The sequence below is a fragment of the Suncus etruscus genome, chromosome 2 (genome assembly GCF_024139225.1).
Source record: "Suncus etruscus isolate mSunEtr1 chromosome 2, mSunEtr1.pri.cur, whole genome shotgun sequence".
Classification (NCBI taxonomy): domain Eukaryota; kingdom Metazoa; phylum Chordata; class Mammalia; order Eulipotyphla; family Soricidae; genus Suncus; species Suncus etruscus.
Genome location: NC_064849.1, coordinates 68,449,512 through 68,468,480, shown reverse-complemented (window position 1 = coordinate 68,468,480; position 18,969 = coordinate 68,449,512). Strand labels below are relative to the sequence as shown.

The following is an 18,969-nucleotide window of genomic DNA, read 5'->3' as shown; positions in this document are numbered from 1 at the left end:
TAATAGTCTCTATCATCTAGCGGACTTTTCCTGATCAACCTGAATCCAGAAAGTACTGAAAAAACATGGGAATCAAAAAGGTAGAAAAGCACAATCTCTACACGTTGAATATATAATTGGATCCTCAAATTTATTTACCAGCTAATCGAGTTGAAAATCTTTAATTTGGGGGAAGAGTGATAATACAGCGATTGGGCTGTTAATTGGAAGGGGTTTGCATATTGTAGAACTGGGTTCAACATCTAACACCCCATATGGTCCTCTGGGCCCATCATGAGTGTTCTCTGAGCACAGAGGCAGGAGTAAGTCCTGAGCACTTCTAGGTACCAACCCAGAAGTCATTGTTTTGGAATTCATTCACTATCCTATAACTTCCCTTTCAATTATAGAAATTTCAGTTTACAAAAGTCAATCAAATGCCAGCAACCAAAACATGTATATAATTGTTAATCCATTTGATATCAATACTGTCCTTAGTTAGAAGAGGAACATTAAAAGGATAATGCATTCTCCTTGATTAATAAAAAATTAACTTAAAATCTTTTAAAATTCCAAACAGTACAGACATAAATATTAAACCAGAAATCAGGTTCATTGCTCAGACCCTCTAGAATCCATATCTCTACATTTACTGCTCAGGGGCAAGAGGAAAATGGAAAAAAATTAAGAAATTTATCTGCTTCTACAGTAGGAGACAGAAGTTCAGACAAATCACCAAGCTTATCAAACTCTCAACACTGCCTGAAGACCTTAAAGCAACACTTTTCTGAAAGATAAGTGATATTAAAAAAAAGTATTGGGTAAGAAGATTCACACAATTTCAAGAAACATTGATTTAAAATATAATGAATTTGTTTAAATTAGTGTAAAGGAGTTACAGATTACAGTCACAGGACACAGCAGACATCTTTGCAAGGTCACTGCCTCTTTATCCCCACTTCACTTAAGTCACCTGTAACACTCAAACGTGTGTTCACCAGAGATTGCACTTACTTTCCATGGCACTGCTTTAGTTCAAAAAATTGTTGAAGTCAAACTCCTCTTCTTCCTGGCTGCTGTTGGCAGGAAATCACTTGCCTAGGAAAGCTCTAGGATCATGGATAGCAGAGCCGACAGCATCATATTTGACAAGGGAGTTCTAGGTGCTTGAGCTTGTTTCATATACTTACAAAGCAGACACATTAAGCCACTGAATTAGTCCTCAGCCCTAGGATTTCATTCTTGCCTTCATTCTGTCTCTTTCCTCTTATCCCATCCACCCCCTATAATTAAAATACATAAAACCAACTCACAAGCCCAGTTTACACACCCAGGCTTAAGTGAAAGCAGAATTTGTGCAAAGCAAAGAACAATGTTGACATGGAAATAAATTTCCCTGAAGCATCAATTCTAACATGTTTTTCCTTCAGTGGTAAATGTATTTGTATATATTTGTATATTCAGACCAGGCCTTATATTTTACTGTACTGTGATAATAATAATAATAGTTTACATTATTATCTATGAAGCCTTCAAATTATCTTCCACTTGCAAGGGAAGTACCCTATCTTGCTATGTGCCAAGCACTGCCTGTATTTGTTCAAAACTTGTTAAAGTGGCCAAAGTGATAATACTGCGGTTAAGGAGCTTGCCTTGTATGCAAAACAAAAAAAAAACAAAAAAACAGGTTCAATCACCAACATCCCATATGGTCCTCCAAGGACTTCCAGAAGCAACCCCTGAACATCACTGGTATAGCCAAAAAAGCCACACCTACTGTGCCTTGACTACATTACTTTTGCTATGGTAACACCTGGAAACAAATGTGCAAATACCATGTCACTGTGTTAGTGCTATGTGCCAGTGTTACTGCTTTCACATGTATTATCTCACCTTCCAACCCGAGGAGAGATCACTTTCACACCTCCCACACCCAATACATCATAAACCTCCAGAAAGCACATTGAGGAGAGTGAAATTAAAAAAAGTAAAGATTACATAGTTATCTAGGCTTAAACTCATGTTCATTGATTCTAAGAAAGTTCTATATATATTGTTTCCCTTTCCTTTTTTTCTTTATCTTTATCACAGATTAAATACTGATTATGATCCTATGAAATTATCTTATATGATACACATCAAGAAAATTATATATCACATACTTAAGGGTCTAACACACATATATAAGTTTACAGAAATAGAAATCCTATCAACTTTCCTCTTAGACCACAATGCCAGGAATATAGAAATTAAACCATAAAAAGATGGTGAAAAACTCCAACACCTGGAAACTAAATAAAACACTACTAAATAACAACTGAATCTAAGATAAAATCAAGGAACAAATAAACAAACTATCATATCAATGGGATATACCAAAAGCTGTCATAAGGGTAAATTTTATAGTAATACAGGCCTATACAAGAAAAGAAAAAGCTCAAATCAACCAACAAAGCATGCATCATAGACACTTGGAGAAGGAACAAGGAACAACTGAATCTCAAAACAAGATTAACAAATATTAACAAGTAGCAGAAAGTAAATTGGAGACATGTTCAGAGGATAGAAATGACATCAAGATTAACACTACTATGACTAGGTGGCATCACTGATTTTCTATAATGTAATTGGGAATGTGATGGTGATTGGGAAAGGGAAATTCTTTTTTTTTTTTTTTTGGTTTTTGGGCCACACCCTGTGGTGCTCAGAGGTTACTCCTGGCTGTCTGCTCAGAAATAGCTCCTGGCAGGCATGGGGGACCATATGGGACGCCGGGATTCAAACCAACCACCTTTGGTCCTGGATCGGCTGCTTGCAAGGCAAACGCCACTGTGCTATCTCTCCGGGCCTGGGAAAGGGAAATTCTTAAGATTAAAGTATAAGTTCTTCATGTAGTTTTATTAAACTTCAATTTTACTTCCACAAAATATAAATAAAAGTTATCTTCACTGCACATACAATACTCTCTGAAAAGTAAAAATGGAAAATAGACAGGAGGATGTTAAGCAGATGTTAAGTTTCATGTCTGGAATAAGTTGGAAAAATATGACAAAGTTGTTTACATATACACACATACACACACATAGAAAAGCAGAACAGAAAAGGTTGCCTTAAGAAGAAATCCTAGAAATATCATTACAAAATACATAAAGGAATTCTAAAACAAATAGATTCTAGAAACCTGCAGTTATTGGAAGATAATAAATGTTTTTATCTTCATTTTATACCTTTTATTTGTGCTTTCTATTTGTACAAAAAATAAGACAAATTCTATCTGTGCAGAGAGAGAGAAGGCAAAGTAAGTAGTATCAAGCCTTTTATTTTCCAGATAAAGTAAAAGATGTGGTTGAAATTACTATCTTTTGTACAGTTCAATAATTAACTCCTTGAAAGAAAGGTAAGTCTAGTTTTATAAGTCTAAACAATTATATTATGAGCATTACAAGATGTAACAATTCTATATAATCTACTTAATTTATAATCCACTTTAATTTAAGACTCATTGTTTCTTACCAAAAATTAAAATAAGTTCCACAGAAAAGAAAGTACAATAAAAACCTCCTCTGTTTTACAAGCAAAAAAAGGAAGGACTGTGAAGGAAAATATTCTGGTTTAAGAATTTTAAATTCTTCAAGTTTTACTCATTAAGAATTTTTTATGAGGGAGGATTATTAATCAGGAAGGATTATTAATCAGGAAGGATTATTAATCAGGAAGGATTATTAATCAGGACATCTAAAATAAGGAGTAAGAAACCTAAAACTACTGAGTGTATGAAAACTAGAACCTAAGATGAGCTTCTTCTAAGATAAAAGTGGAGAATGAGGCATTTAATGAGTAGAAGTAGGTGAAAGTTTAAGATCGCAAAAGACAACTCAAAGGAGTGTTGGATTGAAAAAGATGGACCGATAGGAAAATCAGAGTATCTCTGAGTTATGGGAGATTCAATTTTTATAATAAAATATCATGAACCAACTTGACATAATGGGAAAGGAAACAGAGCTCCCAAACACGTGTACCTCCAGTCCACATCCAGATCCTTGCTCACACTGGAGTCATCCTCAAGGTTGTTGTTGCCATCCAACATAAAAGCCTCTGGCTGTGCCAATTCATTGGCAAACTCATTCCCCTCATCACTGCTGCTTTCATTGTCTTCACTGTACTGCCACCAAGGAATTTCTCCCTCTTCCAAGGATGTCTGCTCCCCTTCCTGAAGAGATATTCCTGGGTTTTCTTCTTCAGGACCACTGCTATCACTTTGTAATTCCTCTTTCCCTGTCAGCATCTCCCAGCTCTCATCACTTGAGGACTGATCTTTCTCTGTACCAGAAAAACGATGGGGCAAAGAAGCAGATCACTCTCCATCACTGCATGCTGAGCTGTCTTCATCTTTGTCATAGAGCTGGTAATAATCTCCACAATCATTCCAAAAGGTGTTGTCTACAATGTCTTCCCTTCCCACTGTAGCTTCACTTTCTGCTGCCACATGGTTATTTTCTGTTTCTCTTGATATAAGTCTTCAGTGTGGTGGATCCAAGAACATGCAGTTATGTTCTCCATCATAGTCATACACTTAATGAGGTCATCTGAGCTGTTTGCCTCAACTTCCAAGGCCTCCCCCCTCCACCTTTGGACATTTCTTTGTTTGGCATCATGCCTATTAATACCTGATTCTTTTTTTTTTCTTTATCTTTATTTAAACACCGTGATTACAAACATGATTATAGTTGTGTGATTACAGTCATGTAAAGAGCACCCCCCTTCACCGGTGCAACATTCCCACCACCAATTTCCCAGATCTCCCTCCTCCCCACCCCCTACACCTGTACTCGAGACAGGCTTTCCACTTCCCTCATTCATTCACATTGTTATGATAGTTTTCAGTGTAGTCATCTCTGCAACTGCACTCATCACTCTATGTGATGAGCTGCATGTCCTGAGCTGCACCTACCAGCCCTCATCTCTCTTGTCTCTGAGATACTGTTAAAAATGTCCTTCATTTTTCTTAAAGCCCATAGATGAGTGAAACCATTCTGCGTCTTTCTCTCTCCCTCTGACTTACTTCACTCAGCATAATAGATTCCGTGTACATCCATGTATAGGAAAATTTCATGACTTCATCTCTCCTGATGGCTGCATAGTATTCCATTGTGTATATGTACCACAGTTTCTTCAGCCACTCATCTGTTGAAGGGCATCTTGGTTGTTTCCAGAGTCTGGCTATTGTAAATAGCGCTGCAATGAATATAGGAGTAAGGAATGGATTTTTGTATTGTATTTTTGTGTTTCTTGGGTATATTCCTAGGAGTGGTATAGCTGGATCGTATGGAAGTTCAATTTCCAGTTTGTGAAGGAATCTCCATATCGCTTTCCATAAAGGTTGTACTAGACGGCATTCCCACCAGCAGTGAAAAAGAGTTCCTTTCTCTCCACATCCCCCCAGCACTGCTTGTTTTCCTTTTTTGTGATGTGTGCCAATCTCAGTGGCGTGAGGTGGTACCTCATAGTAGTTTTGATTTGCATCTCCCTGACGATTAGTGATGTTGAACATCTTTTCATGTGCCTTTGGCCATTTGCCTTTCTTCTTTTTCAAAGTGTCTGTTCATTTCTTCTCCCCATTTTTTGATGGGGTTAGTTGTTTTTTTCTTGTATAGTTCTGTCAGTACCTTGTAAATTTTGGATATTAGCCCTTTATCTGATGAGTATTGGGTGAATAATTTCTCCCACTCAGTGGGTGGCCTTTGTATTCTGGGCAATATTTCCTTTGAGATGCAGAAGCTTCTCAGCTTAATATAGTCCCATCTGTTTATCTCTGCTTCCACTTGCTTGGAAAGTGCTGTCTCCTCCTTAAAGATGCCTTTAGTCTCAATGTCCTGGAGTGTTTCACCTACATGTTGTTCTAATACCTTATAGTTTCAGGTCTGATATCAAGGTCTTTAATCCATTTGGATTTTACCTTTGTACATGGTGTTAGCTGTGGGTCTGAGTTCGCTTTTTTGCAAGTGGCTAACCAGTTGTGCCAACACCACTTGTTGAATAGGCTTTCCCTGCTCCATTTAGGATTTCTTGCTCCTTTATCAAAAACAAGGTGATTATATGTCTGAGGAACCTTCTCTGAGTACTCAAGCCTATTCCACTGATCTGAGGGTCTGTCTTTATTCCAATACCATGCTGTTTTTATAACTGTTGCTTTGTAATACAACTTAAAATTGGGGAAAGTAATGCCTCCCATATTCCTTTTCCCAAGGAGTGCTTTAGCTATTCGAGGTTGTTTGTTGTTCCAGATGAATTTCAGAAGTATTTGATCCACTTCTTTGAAGAATGTCATGGGTATCTTCAGAGGAATCGCGTTAAATCTGTACAATGCTTTTGGAAGTATTGCCATTTTAATGATGTTGATCCTGCCAATCCATGAGCATGGTATGTGTTTCCATTTCCGTGTGTCCTCTCTTATTTCTTGAAGCAGTGTTTTGTAGTTTTCTTTGTATAGATCCTTCACATCTTTAGTCAGGTTGACTCCAAGATATTTGAGTTTGTGTGGAACTAATGTGAATGGGATTGTTCTCTTAATGTCCATTTCTTCCCTATCATTATTAGTGTATAAGAAGGCCATTGATTTTTGTGTGTTAATTTTGTAGCCTGCCACTTTGCTATATGAATCTATTATTTCTAGAAGCTTTTTGGTAGAGTCTTTAGGGTTTTCTAAGTAGAGTATCATGTCATCTGCAAACAGTGAGAGCTTGACTTCTTCCTTTCCTATCTGGATTCCCTTGATATCTTTTTCTTGCCTAATCGCTATAGCAAGTACTTCCAGTGCTATGTTGAATAGGAGTGGTGAGAGAGGACAGCCTTGTCTTGTACCAGAATTTAGAGGAAAGGATTTTAGTTTTTCTCCATTGAGGATAATATTTGCCACTGGCTTCTGGTAGATGGCTTTGACTATATTGACAAAGGTTCCTTTTATTCCTATCTTGCTGAGAGTTTTCATCAAGAATGGGTGTTGAACCTTATCAAATGCTTTTTCTGCATCTATTGATATGACCATGTGATTTTTATTTTTTTGTTGTTTATGTTGTGTATTATATTGATAGATTTATGGATGTTAAACCAGCCTTGCATTCCTGGGATGAAACCTACTTGATCAAAGTGAATGATCTTCTTGATGAGGCACTGGATCCTGTTCGCTAGGATTTTGTTGAGGATCTTTGCATTTGTGTTCATCAGGGATATTGGTCTGTAATTTTCTTTTTTGGCAGCATCTCTATCAGGTTTTGGAATTAAGGTGATGTTGGCTTCATAAAAGCTATTTGGAAGTATTCCTGTTTTTTTCTATTTCATAAAAGAGCCTGGCCAGAATTGGTAGTAGTTCCTCTTGAAAGGTTTGAAAGAATTCATTCGTGAATCCATCAGGGCCTGGGCTTTTGTTTTTGGGTAAATTTTTGATTACAGTTTTAATTTCCTCAATAGTGATGGGGGTGTTTAGATATGCTACCTCTTCTTTATTCAACCGTGGAAGGTTATATGAGTTCAGAAATTTATCCATTCTTCCAGGTTCTCATATTTAGTGGCATAGAGTTTCTCAAAGTATTCTCTGAATACCCTTTGAATCTCTGCAGTATCTGTAGTGATCTCCCCCTTTTCATTTCTAATACGCGTTATCAAGTTTCTCTCTTTCTTTTGCTTTGTGAGTTTTGCCAATGGTCTATCAATCTTGTTTATTTTTTCAAAGAACCAACTTCTGCTTTCGTTGATCTTTCGGATTGTTTTTTGGGTTTCCACTTCGTTGATTTCTGCTCTCAGCTTTGTTATTTCCTTCTGTCTCCCTATTTTTGTGTCCTTTTGTTGAGCACTTTCTAGTTCTATTAGCTGTGTCATTAAGCTATTCAGGTAAGCTCCTTCTTCCTTCCTGATGTGTGCTTGCAAAGCTATAAATTTTCCTCTCAGTACTGCTTTTGCTGTGTCCCATAAGTTCTGATAGTTTGTGTCTTTATTGTCATTTGTTTCCAGGAACCTTTTGATTTCCTCCTTGATTTCATCTCGGACCCACTGGTTATTCAGTATGAGGCTGTTTAACTTCCAGGTGTTAAATTTTTTCTTCTGTGTCCCTTTGTAGTTCACATCTAACTTCAGAGCCTTGTGGTCAGCAAAGGCAGCCTGCAAAATGTCTATCTTTTTATTTTATGGAGGTATGTTTTATGTGCCAGCACGTGATCTATACTGGAGAATGATCCATGTACATTGGAAAAGAATGTGTATCCAGGTTTCTGAGGATAGAGTGCCCTATATATATCTACTAGGCCTCTTTCATCCATTTCTCTTTTCAGGTCTAGTATATTTTTGTTGGGTTTCCATTTGGTTGACCTATCAAGTGTTGACAAGCCTGTGTTGAGGTCTCCCACAATTATTGTGTTATTATTGATATCCTTCTTCAGATTTGTCAACAATTGTATTAAATACTTTGCTGGACCCTCATTCGGTGCGTATATGTTTAGGAGAGTGATTTCTTCTTGCTGTACAAATCCCTTGATTAGTACATAATATCCATCTTTGTCCCTTACAACTTTTCTGAGTATAAAGTTTGTGTCATCTGATATTAGTATGGCCACCCCCGCTTTTTTAAGGGTGTTGTTTGCTTGAATGATTTTCCTCCAGCCTTTGATTTTGAGTCTATGTTTATTCTGACTATTCAGGTGTGTTTCTTGTAGACAGCAGAAGGTTGGCTTCAGTTTTTTGATCCATTTCGCCACTCTGTGCCTCTTAACTGGTGCATTTAGTCCATTGACATTGAGAGAAATAATTGTCATGGGATTTATTGCCATCTTTGTGTAGAAGTTTGGTGTGTTTTTTGTTCTGTCTTGTTTTTAGAGTAGATCTTTCAGTTTTTCTTTTAAGGCTGGTTTTGAGTCTGCAAATTTTTTGAGCTGTTGTTTATCTGTGAAGCCATGTATACATCCTTCAAACCTGAAAGTGAGTTTTGCTGGGTGCAGTATTCTTGGCAAAGCATTTATTTCATTGAGTTTTGCCACTATGTCCCACCACTGCCTTCTGGCCTTGAGTGTTTCTGGTGACAGGTCTGCTGTAAATTTCAAGGATGCTCCGTGGAATGTAATTTCCCTTTTCGATCTTGCTGCTTGCAGTATTCTATCTCTATCGGTAGGTTTCATCATGGTGACTAGGATGTGTCTTGGGGTGTTTCTACTGGGGTCTTTTTTAGCTGGTACTCTTCGGGCATGCAGGATTTGGTCACATGTTTTCTTTAGCTCTGGTAGTTTCTCTGTGATGATGTTCTTAACCATTGATTCTTCCTGAAGATTTTCTTCTTGGGTCTCTGGAACTCCAATGATTCTAAAGTTGTTTCTGTTGAGCTTATTAAAGACTTCTATTTTCATCTGCTCATATTCTTTGAGTAAATTTTCCATTGTCTGATCATTTGATTTGAGGCTTTTTTCCAATCTCTTCTGCTGTGTAAAGTTGTTATGCATCTCGTCTTCTAAAGCGCTAATTCTATCCTCAGCTGCTGTTAACCTGTTGGAAAGCTCATCCATTATGTTCTTCAATTCGTCTACGGAGTTTTTCAGACCTGTTATCTGATCTGATATTTCAGTTTGGAGTTTTCTGATTTCTATCTTCATATTCTCTTGATTTTTATTAGTGTTCTGATTTATACTTTCTTTGATTTCTGTGAGCAACCTCCATATTTCTTCTCTAAACTCCATTTCTGAAAGACTGCTTAGGTAGTTGGCCATTGTTGGGTCATCAGAGTTTCCATCTTCATTCTCTATGGTTGAAGTTGGTCTGCGTAGTCTCCCCATTGTCACGCTTACACTGTGGGTTTTTCTACGTGTTGTGGTGGTACTCATTGGCTAGGCTCCGGCCCCCAAACACTCACCTCAGCCGAGGCAAGCCGTCAGGGAATGCCCGGGGAAGCCCCCAATGTCTGCCAAGCTAAGGAAACCAGCAAAATTCTCTTGTCCACAACTCCAACAGAAAACACACGCCTCAGCCGAGACACACCTTGAAGGGATTAATGCTGGAGGAGATCAAAGTTCCCAGGTTGATGCAAGCTGGGGGAGGTCCCAAAATGTCTGCCGGGCCTAGGGGTCCAGCAGTCAGCCTTATCCCCAACTCCGGCCCCCAAACACTCACCTCAGCCGAGGCAAGCCGTCAGGGGATGCCCGGGGAAGCCCCCAATGTCTGCCAAGCTAAGGAAACCAGCAAAATTCTCTTGTCCACAACTCCAACAGAAAACACACGCCTCAGTCGAGACACACCTTGAAGGGATTAATCAATACCTGATTCTTGATCCAACTGATTGGAACTTACTACTTTTCTAACTTTGGGTCTCACTCCCTGTTCAGGAGAATGACCCTGGCTCTTAGGCCTATCTCTTATGTTTTGTTCACTCTTAACATGACCCAAAGCAAGGGCTGAATCTTCAGATGAAGTTTCTCAGTCTCTCCTGGCTACTATTATTTTGTTGTTTTTTTCTAATAATTTCACCTTTAGAAGAGGACATCAGAAATTTCTGATTGCTCTGATGGACTAACTCAGCATCCCCACAAGAACTTTTCACTAAAGGTGTTGAATCTAACTCTTCAAGCTTATCTCTCATTTTGCAATTTAAAAAAGGGACTGGTAATGAAAGACCAGCGTATTCTTCTACCTTTCCTTTTTCCAATCCAAATACTGTATACCTGATGCTTCCTTGTATCTATCAGCCTCCACAACTTGTGTAGAAAGTTGAAGGTAATCATTATCCTCTCTGTGTATGCTAGATGAAACGTAAGAGTCAGTATGAACCAATAAGAGTCCGTGTTCACCCCGGACTGCCAGTTAGTCTGGGGGCCAGATTCCCCCACGCCAGAATGGGCTTCATGGCCAGATCTGGTAACTTGGGCCTTGGGGGATGGGATGGGGTGGAGGAAAACTCCTCCCCTATCCATTCATTCACAAGCTGCAGAGGCAAAAGCTGGGCTTGGAGACCCACATGCCAGGACAGCTAGTCATAGCAGACCCTCTGCAGAGGTGTCTTTTTTATTTTTACTGATAACCATTTTCAAAAGTTTCAACATATACCCTTTTTAACATGGTCCAAAAAGAATTCTAATTCTTGACAATTTATAGGAAAGGAAATGGAATATCCTATATATGGAGGATAGCACTCAAATAGATCTCTGAAGTCAGTGTCTAAGTGAATGTTACTTTCTATACAGTTGTCCTCTCTGACTGCCAAACCTTATCCTTAAACATTTCATCATTCTATACAATGTATATAGCCCCTCTTCTATATTGCCTTTCCACATCCAGAGACCTTTCTACTCCCCCCATTTCCCAATCCATATTTGTTATCTCCCCTTATTTAACCCTCTTTACCCTCAGTTTTTAACTCGTTAGGCACCAAGACTGACCTCCTTCCCAACAGACCACCATCCAGCTCCTCAATGAAAGACACCCTTTCAATCCCTCATCTTGTGTCTCAGCAAGAAAACACAACCAATAAGCCTCCTGACTCAAGCTTGTGACCCCTCTCACCCCCATCAAATCCTGGATGGTTGCATGATACCAGATTCAGCTGCAGCAAAACCCCCAGCTCAAGGACACTACAGGACTCTGAAATGCCGCAAATCATATCTTAAACTCTAGACCAATGTCTGTGAAACTAAAAAGTATCTTGGCTTTCACTCCCCACAAGAATATCTCAGAAGACCTAATTGGGAGGCCTATATTGTCTACGTAAGATTAATACCTTCATAATAATGTATCTTAAGATATGTATTCCTGGGGCTGGCGAGGTGGAGCTAGAGGTAAGGTGTCTGCCTTGCAAGCGCTAGCCAAAGAAAGATCCCAACAGCGGTTCGATCCCCCAGCGTCCCATATGGTCCCCCCAAGCCAGGGGCAATTTCTGAGCGCTTAGCCAGGAGTAACCCCTGAGCATCAAATGAGTGTGGCCCGAAAAAACAAACAAACAAAAAAAGATATGTATTCCTAAACATACAGATAGCCTCCCCCATCACTTTCTTTTTTCAAATACCTTTTTTTCCTTTCTTCTCAATTTCCTTTTTTATATCTCAATTTTATCTATACATTTTATTTTTTTATATATACATATTTTCTCTACCTTCACCAGTTTTGGTGCTGCTTGGTACAAAAACTAAGAAAACGCCTTGCTTGGGATAAAAGCTTAGACTACACCACAGATACTGTACATATAGCCTGTCATCCTTAACCGGAATAGCACTAGCAATACAAAAGAACACCATACGTTTTTTGTATAGGCACAATGAATAAGGGGAAATCATGAACTCAGACACAAGATCTTATCTTCTAAGGATAAAAACTCACACTTCTTATACAAGGTTGCCTCCCATCCTGGACATGTGTCATGTGGATACAACTCAGTCTCCACGAGATTGGACAGTGTTAGTTCATTCTCAAATCCCAGATCCTAGACATAGAACTGAAACAACCCCCTGCAACAACACCAGGAACTAAGCTCCATTGGGAGATATACTTGTGCCAGTGTTAATATGACAATGAGGATAGCAAGGAAATGACAACTTGACCTAAGACCAGGAGGTCCTATCACATCACCTAACGCTAAGTGGAAATCAGAAGATGTATTGTCCTTTGAACTATGAAAAATAAGAGCACTAACTACAGAAAACTGACTTTGACAACTGTGACTGGGCAGAACGTACCTTGAGACCATTAAGAAAAAACCCTACCCTAGGCTATAGCCCAGGTCTCTTACAAAAATCAAGATTTCTTAGTACAGAGGCCCAATTCTGATAATAGAGACTGAGCAGAACCTTTGGAACCATAATTTTTTAGACTTTGGCTTAGGGAACTAGCAAAATCATGGAGCACATGATACAGAAAACTGAGCACACCAACAATGTTGGAACAGTACCTCTAGAACCTTAAAAAGACTATGCTAGGCCTTGTCCTAGGACCTGCGCAAATACCAAGATTGCTTGCTACAGTGGCCTTATTTTCTCATCCACAACTGAGAGGAAAGATTCCTGATACCACAAAAAAAAACAAACAAACAAACAAAAAAACCTGGGATATGGCAATGAGAAGGTATGGAGCCAGTGTTTGGTCCCATGACAATATGTTTTAAGAGTGGAGAAACCCTGAATCTCTTAGGCCACAGGAATTTCCTTCCTTCTCCAATACTTACTGTGCCTACACACACACACACACACACACACACACACAAGGTGAGGTAACACCAAACCCTGCCACTGCAGCACTTTTTCTGGTTTTGTTTTGTTATATTTTTTGTTTGTTTTTTGATATTATTTTCCTTCTCTTTATTCTTCCACTTTTTTTCTTCTTTTTCAGTTTTGTGGATATTATTCGGTGATTTCTTTTCTTTTTTAGTAGTTAATACCAAATTTTTTCTTTTCCTTAACCTTTTTATCTCCAACAGAATAGCATAACTTGAATCATGCAGCCTCATAAATTGAGGGAGGAAAAGAATGATACCAGGACCAGTCATATGAACATGTAGTGTAAATAAAAAGTGACCAGACTGGAACACCAAACAGAATAGATACCTGTAGTATATGAAAAAGTTTCCATAAGATTATCCTTGGAATTGTTGTACATAAAAGTGTTTCCTTAGGATTGTTCTGTGACTATTGCCCCACCTAGCCCTTCCAGGTGGGGCGCTGTGGAGTTGGGAATAAATAGCTTGATGGACAGGGGAGAGGGGCCTTCTGCGAAAGCTGCTGGCTGCAGGAGGATTCTCTGGCTCTCTTTGCCCAATCTTTTACACCCTATCCTTCTTGTCTGTGTGGATTATTATTTGCTGCGGATAAATATTACCAAGGTCTTCCCCCGAAAGGGGACAAGGGGATGGGAAGTAATTTCTCATTCTGGGGACTGTTCTTGGATTCACAAATACCCAGCAAAGTTAACAGCGAAGATACATTACAGATACCCAACCTATAACAAGCTGTAAGGTGGAGACCAGTTGCACTAGGATTCTGGGGGGTAAAGGAGTGATATGTGGGAGACATGCTGGGAACAGGAGTGGAGGGAGAACAACATTGGTGGTGGGAATGCCCTTCCTTCATTGTCACTATGTACCGTAAATAATTCTGTGTAATGAACTTCAGTCACAATAAAAAAAAAAAAAAAAAAGATTCCATGTTCATGTCTTAAAGCATTAAATATTCTCTCTGAGTGATTCTGAAGATTCATACTTCTTCCTAAGGATTCCCTGTCTTCCTGACTATAAAGTGCTGCAACAAAAGGAGGATTGTTCTCACTGGGCTGATTTCAGGCTGAATCACCAGCTGCAATTTCTATTTTACTTTTCTCAGATAAAGTGTCACTGGGTTAAAAATAAAAAATGATGTTCTTGATCCACTGGCTTGGAACCTGAGGAACTTTCCATTAGAACATCACCTAGTTCCTACACTTCATGGTCAACACCTGCCCGACCCAAATTTCTTTTATGCCTAGTCATACATAGTTTAAAGCTAACATATGCATGTCTTCTTCCGTATCTCCTGCCTGTAATGGTCTGATATCCTCCTGCTGGTTTGGGCCAGGCAGTTTTGTTGGATTCTTGATCCATTGCTGCTGGCTTTTTCAGTAGGCTGTGACATATATGGCAGCTTTCAGGTGACCCGTTCAGTGGAATTACGGATCTGATATAGTTTTAACTGATGTGCTGGATTAAGAATCCAAAATGTGGGGCCAGAGAGATAGTACAGCGGTAAGGCCTTTGCCTTACATGCGGAAGGTCACTGGTTCAAATCCCAGCATCCCATATGGTCCCCCAAGCCTGCCAGGGGTGATTTCTGAGCGTAGAGCCAGGAATAACCCCTGAACATTGCTGGGTGTGACCCAAAAACAAAAAAAAAAACAAACAAACAAAAAAAAAAAAGAATCCAAAATGTTCAGCGACTTCAGAACGTGGACAGCTCTGTGTCCTCCACCTGCCACCACCGCCTTCTTCTCCACCTCCAGCCCCTCCACGCCGAACACGCAGCAGCAGCGATAGCCGTGGGCAGGCAGGCTGGCAGGCATCGCGGTGATGCCAGAGGCAGAAGCAGAGGCAATAGCAGTGCTGCCCGCCCCTGTTTCCCCTTCCTGAACTTTCTCACTATCTTGACCTTCCCTTTCCCTCTGCATCTTATATGTTAGGGTCTCGAAGGGACTGCACTGACTATTTGAGGCAAGTTGAATCAAGAGAGTAGAAGATGGGGCCAGAGCAGTGGCGCAAGCAGTAAGGTGTAAAGCAGTAAGGTCTGCCTTGCGCGCGTTAACCTAGGACAGTGGTCGGCAACCTGCGGCTCTCGAGCCACATGTGGCTCTTTATACTTTTAATTTGGCTCTTCTGTATGCCAGGCGGCTGCTCCAGAAGTCAGGACTCTGCTCCTAGCCTCTGTCAGTGCGTGCCCCATGTGCCGCTCCAAGAGTGTAAGATGATTTCAGTATCAACCCTAAACTAAGGTGTTCCCCCAATGTCATCCTTTCTTAAAACTCTTCCTTTGATATGTAAAAGCCCACTGAATATGTACTTTTGTCTCTCTTGACCTGAAGCCTCCTGGTATTGGGAATTGGTTATAATAAAGAGGTGTTCTAGCTTTTTGGACTCGGGGCAGAGAGTACAAGGTAAAAGGCCATGTACTCCATGATTATCCTTTCCTGGCTAGCTTGGTTTATTATTTCTTTTTTGCTACCCTGCTTCTTCAGACTAGGTTGGGTGGGGTTTAGAAATACAGTGCCTGGAGTGATCTTAAAGCATATATTTTATTTTGCACAAGAGTGGGCATCTTCCATGAAGGGATTCTCAACCCAGAGTTTTTTTTTCCCATGGATTCTCATGTTCAGAGTACTGTCCTTGCTATTAAAGATTGTTAAAAAGGTTTTTCTCTTTTACCTGTTTCATCTCCACATTGTAGGGTTTCAAATTTTCAGCACATTTTGGTTATCAAGAGGAAACATTTTTAAATGTTTTGCTTACTTATTATCAGAAATCAAAGCATTTTTCCTCAAGAAGGGTGTTCACTATCCAGAATTAACAAACAGTGGGTTCAAAATATGTATTTCGGGCCCGGAGAGATAGCACAGCAGCGTTTGCCTTGCAAGCAGCCAATCCAGGACCAAAGGTGGTTGGTTTGAATCCCGGTGTCCCCTGGGATTCTGCTATTTCTGAGCAGACAGCCAGGAGTAACCCCTGAGCACCGCTGGGTGTGACCCAAAAACCAAAAAAAAAAAAAAAAAACCAATGTATTTCATGGTGGATGTTACTTCACATCTAAATCAGCTTAATCATAAACTACAGGGAAAAGGAAATACAATTTTTTCTATGTTAGAAGAAGAATTTATTTCGTTTGAAAACAAATTATCAGTTTTTACTCAATATTTTGACAGAGAAACTTTGATTCACCTTCCAAGCCTGTTGAAACATCGCCAAGAAAATAATTCTGATATTGACATTACCTATTTTAAAACAGCACTTTAAATATGAGGGAAGATTTTCTCAAGAGGTTTCAGGATTTCAGAAACAGCAAAGCGACATTGGCCTTTGTTAAAAAAAAAAAAAACCCCTCTGGATGCCACTGTAACAGAATTAAATTTTTCTCTCTTTGGTAACTTTGAAATGCAATTTCTGGATTTAAAAAAAAAGAACTGTGGAGCTCGAAATTTGAACGTCTTTGTGCTAATTTAGAAAGATTGGAGAAACATACATGTGAACTTAGTTCACAGCACAAGTGGTCTGCTTTGAAAGACCTGGATAAGGAATATATGTTGATTTTTAATACCTGGAATAGTATTCCTGACTCATATAATCAACTAAAAAAGCTAGCGTTTGCTGTTCTTTTCTTGTTCGAGTCTACATATTTATACAAACAATCATTTTCAAGCATGAATCTTATCAAGAGTAAATTGAGAATTTGTTTCATCGATGAGAACCTGTAATTGTGCCTAAAATAAAAAAAAAAAAAAACATACAAACCTGACTTACTCAAAATATCCGAGGAAATGCAAGGCCAATGTTCACATTAGTGTTTGTGACTTTGTCAGTCATTGTCAGGATGTAATTTTCTCTACTTTATATGCAAATTTTATGGAATTTAACATTATCAATAAATAATATTGTTCTAAAGTTTTTGTTTTATTAGTTGTGCTGTTTGTATCCTCCCGACCTATGTGGATTCTTGCATGCAGAATATTCTCAATAAAAACTTATTGAAACTAAAAGCAGTGTACCATCCTATGTATTTTCGGTTTTAAAAATGTGGCTCTTGGGGCCGGAGAGATAGCATTGAGGTAAGGCATTTGCCTCTCATGCAGAAGGTCGGTGGTTCAAATCCCGGCATTCCATATGGTCCCCTGAGCCTGCCAGGTGCAAGTTCTGAGCATAGAGCCAGGAGTAACCCGTGAGCGCTGCCAAAAAAAAAAAAAATGTGGCTCTCAAAGTAAATTTCAATCATGGTTTTGGCGAGATTTTGCTCAGTTGACAAAAAAGGTTGCCGACCACTGACCTAGGACAAATGACGGTTCAATCCCCTAGCGTCCCATATGGTCCCCCAAGTCAGGAGCGATTTCTGAGTGCATAGCCAGGAGTAACCCCTGAGCATCACTAGGTGTGGCCCAAAAAACCGAGAGGAGAGAGAGAGAGAGAGAGAGAGAGAGAGAGAGAGAGAGAGAGAGAGAGAGAGAGAGATGTGGTTGGGTCTGGACAGCCAATAACAATAGTGGCATTTCCCTGGCAGAGCAATAGCAATGCTATTCATGTAGAAGAGGCTAGATGGACCAGAGCTAAAACATTAGGCCCTTTGGCCCACATAGGAAAGAATTTAAGGATAAATCAGAGAGAGAGAGAGAGAGAGAGAGAGAGAGAGAGAGAGAGAAATACACCTACATGTTACAGTACAGACATACTCTACGAGTAGCATTATTGTTAAGTAAAAACAGACTGTTTATTAAACGTCAGGTACACACATATAGTATTGGAGTGTTGAATATTGCCGAAACTAAAACTATTTACACACAAATTTCTATGCAACATAGGTATAGATCAGGGGTCTCAAACTCGCTGCCCTCGGGCCGTTTGCGGCCCTTCGTACAACATTTTGTGGCCCACGGCCGGCCTTCAAATATCACAGTATTCACAATTATTCACTTACCAAATAATCGCAATAAAAATCGCATTAAACATTCACATACCCCGAGCAGTTCCGTTCGGGGTATGCAAATGTTTAATGCAATTTTTTGCGATTTTTTTCTTACTAATGCGATTTTTTATTGCGAATATTCAGTAAGCGAAATCCCTTATGTGGCCCTGCCTCACCCCAACTTTGCCTCCTGCAGCCCCCAGGTAAATTGAGTTTGAGATTCCTGGTATAGATTAAACAAACAAGAAGCAGGTGTTTCTGGTGTTCAAAAAAGAGAAAAGACTCTAAGTGATGATTTCCTAAGTCAAAGGTGCCATCATAAGGCTAGAGTGATAGTGCAGCAGGTAGGGTACTTGCCTTGCATGCCACTGACCCGTTTGATCTCTGCCATACCATATGGTTTCTTGAGGCTTACCAGGACCCCTGAGCACTACTGTGTGCAATCCCAAAACAAAGCAGTGTCACCCAGAACCTGGGGATATAGCTCAGCAGCAATGCTATGACTTGCATATTTTAATTGAGTATACCCTATGCCTATCACTGGAGAGTGGGGATAAATACCACCCATATATTCTACCTATATTTGACCAGGATTACCATAACTATAGTAAACAACCATGGCATGGTGGGTGTGGTTTTTATCAGGCAAGTTTTATGATGACCCTAGATGCCGAAAGTTGCTCATCAGTCACCTGGTCCTCTATCATGAATTTTCTTAGCTCCAACTGATCATGCAGATCTTGGATTTTATTATTCTTGAAATAAAATAACAGCTAATGCAAATATAACCTAAATGGGAAAGGAATTATCATATGTCAACTCTCACAAAAAAAATACTCCTTTGTGA

General features: G+C 39.5%; 1 pseudogene; it reads right to left on the bottom strand.

Moving 5' to 3' along the window:
* LOC126001747 (E3 ubiquitin-protein ligase Praja-2-like) overlaps positions 1–12,199 on the bottom strand; it is a 41,879-nt pseudogene extending 29,680 nt beyond the window's left edge.
* Positions 12,200–18,969: the final 6,770 nt, after the last annotated feature.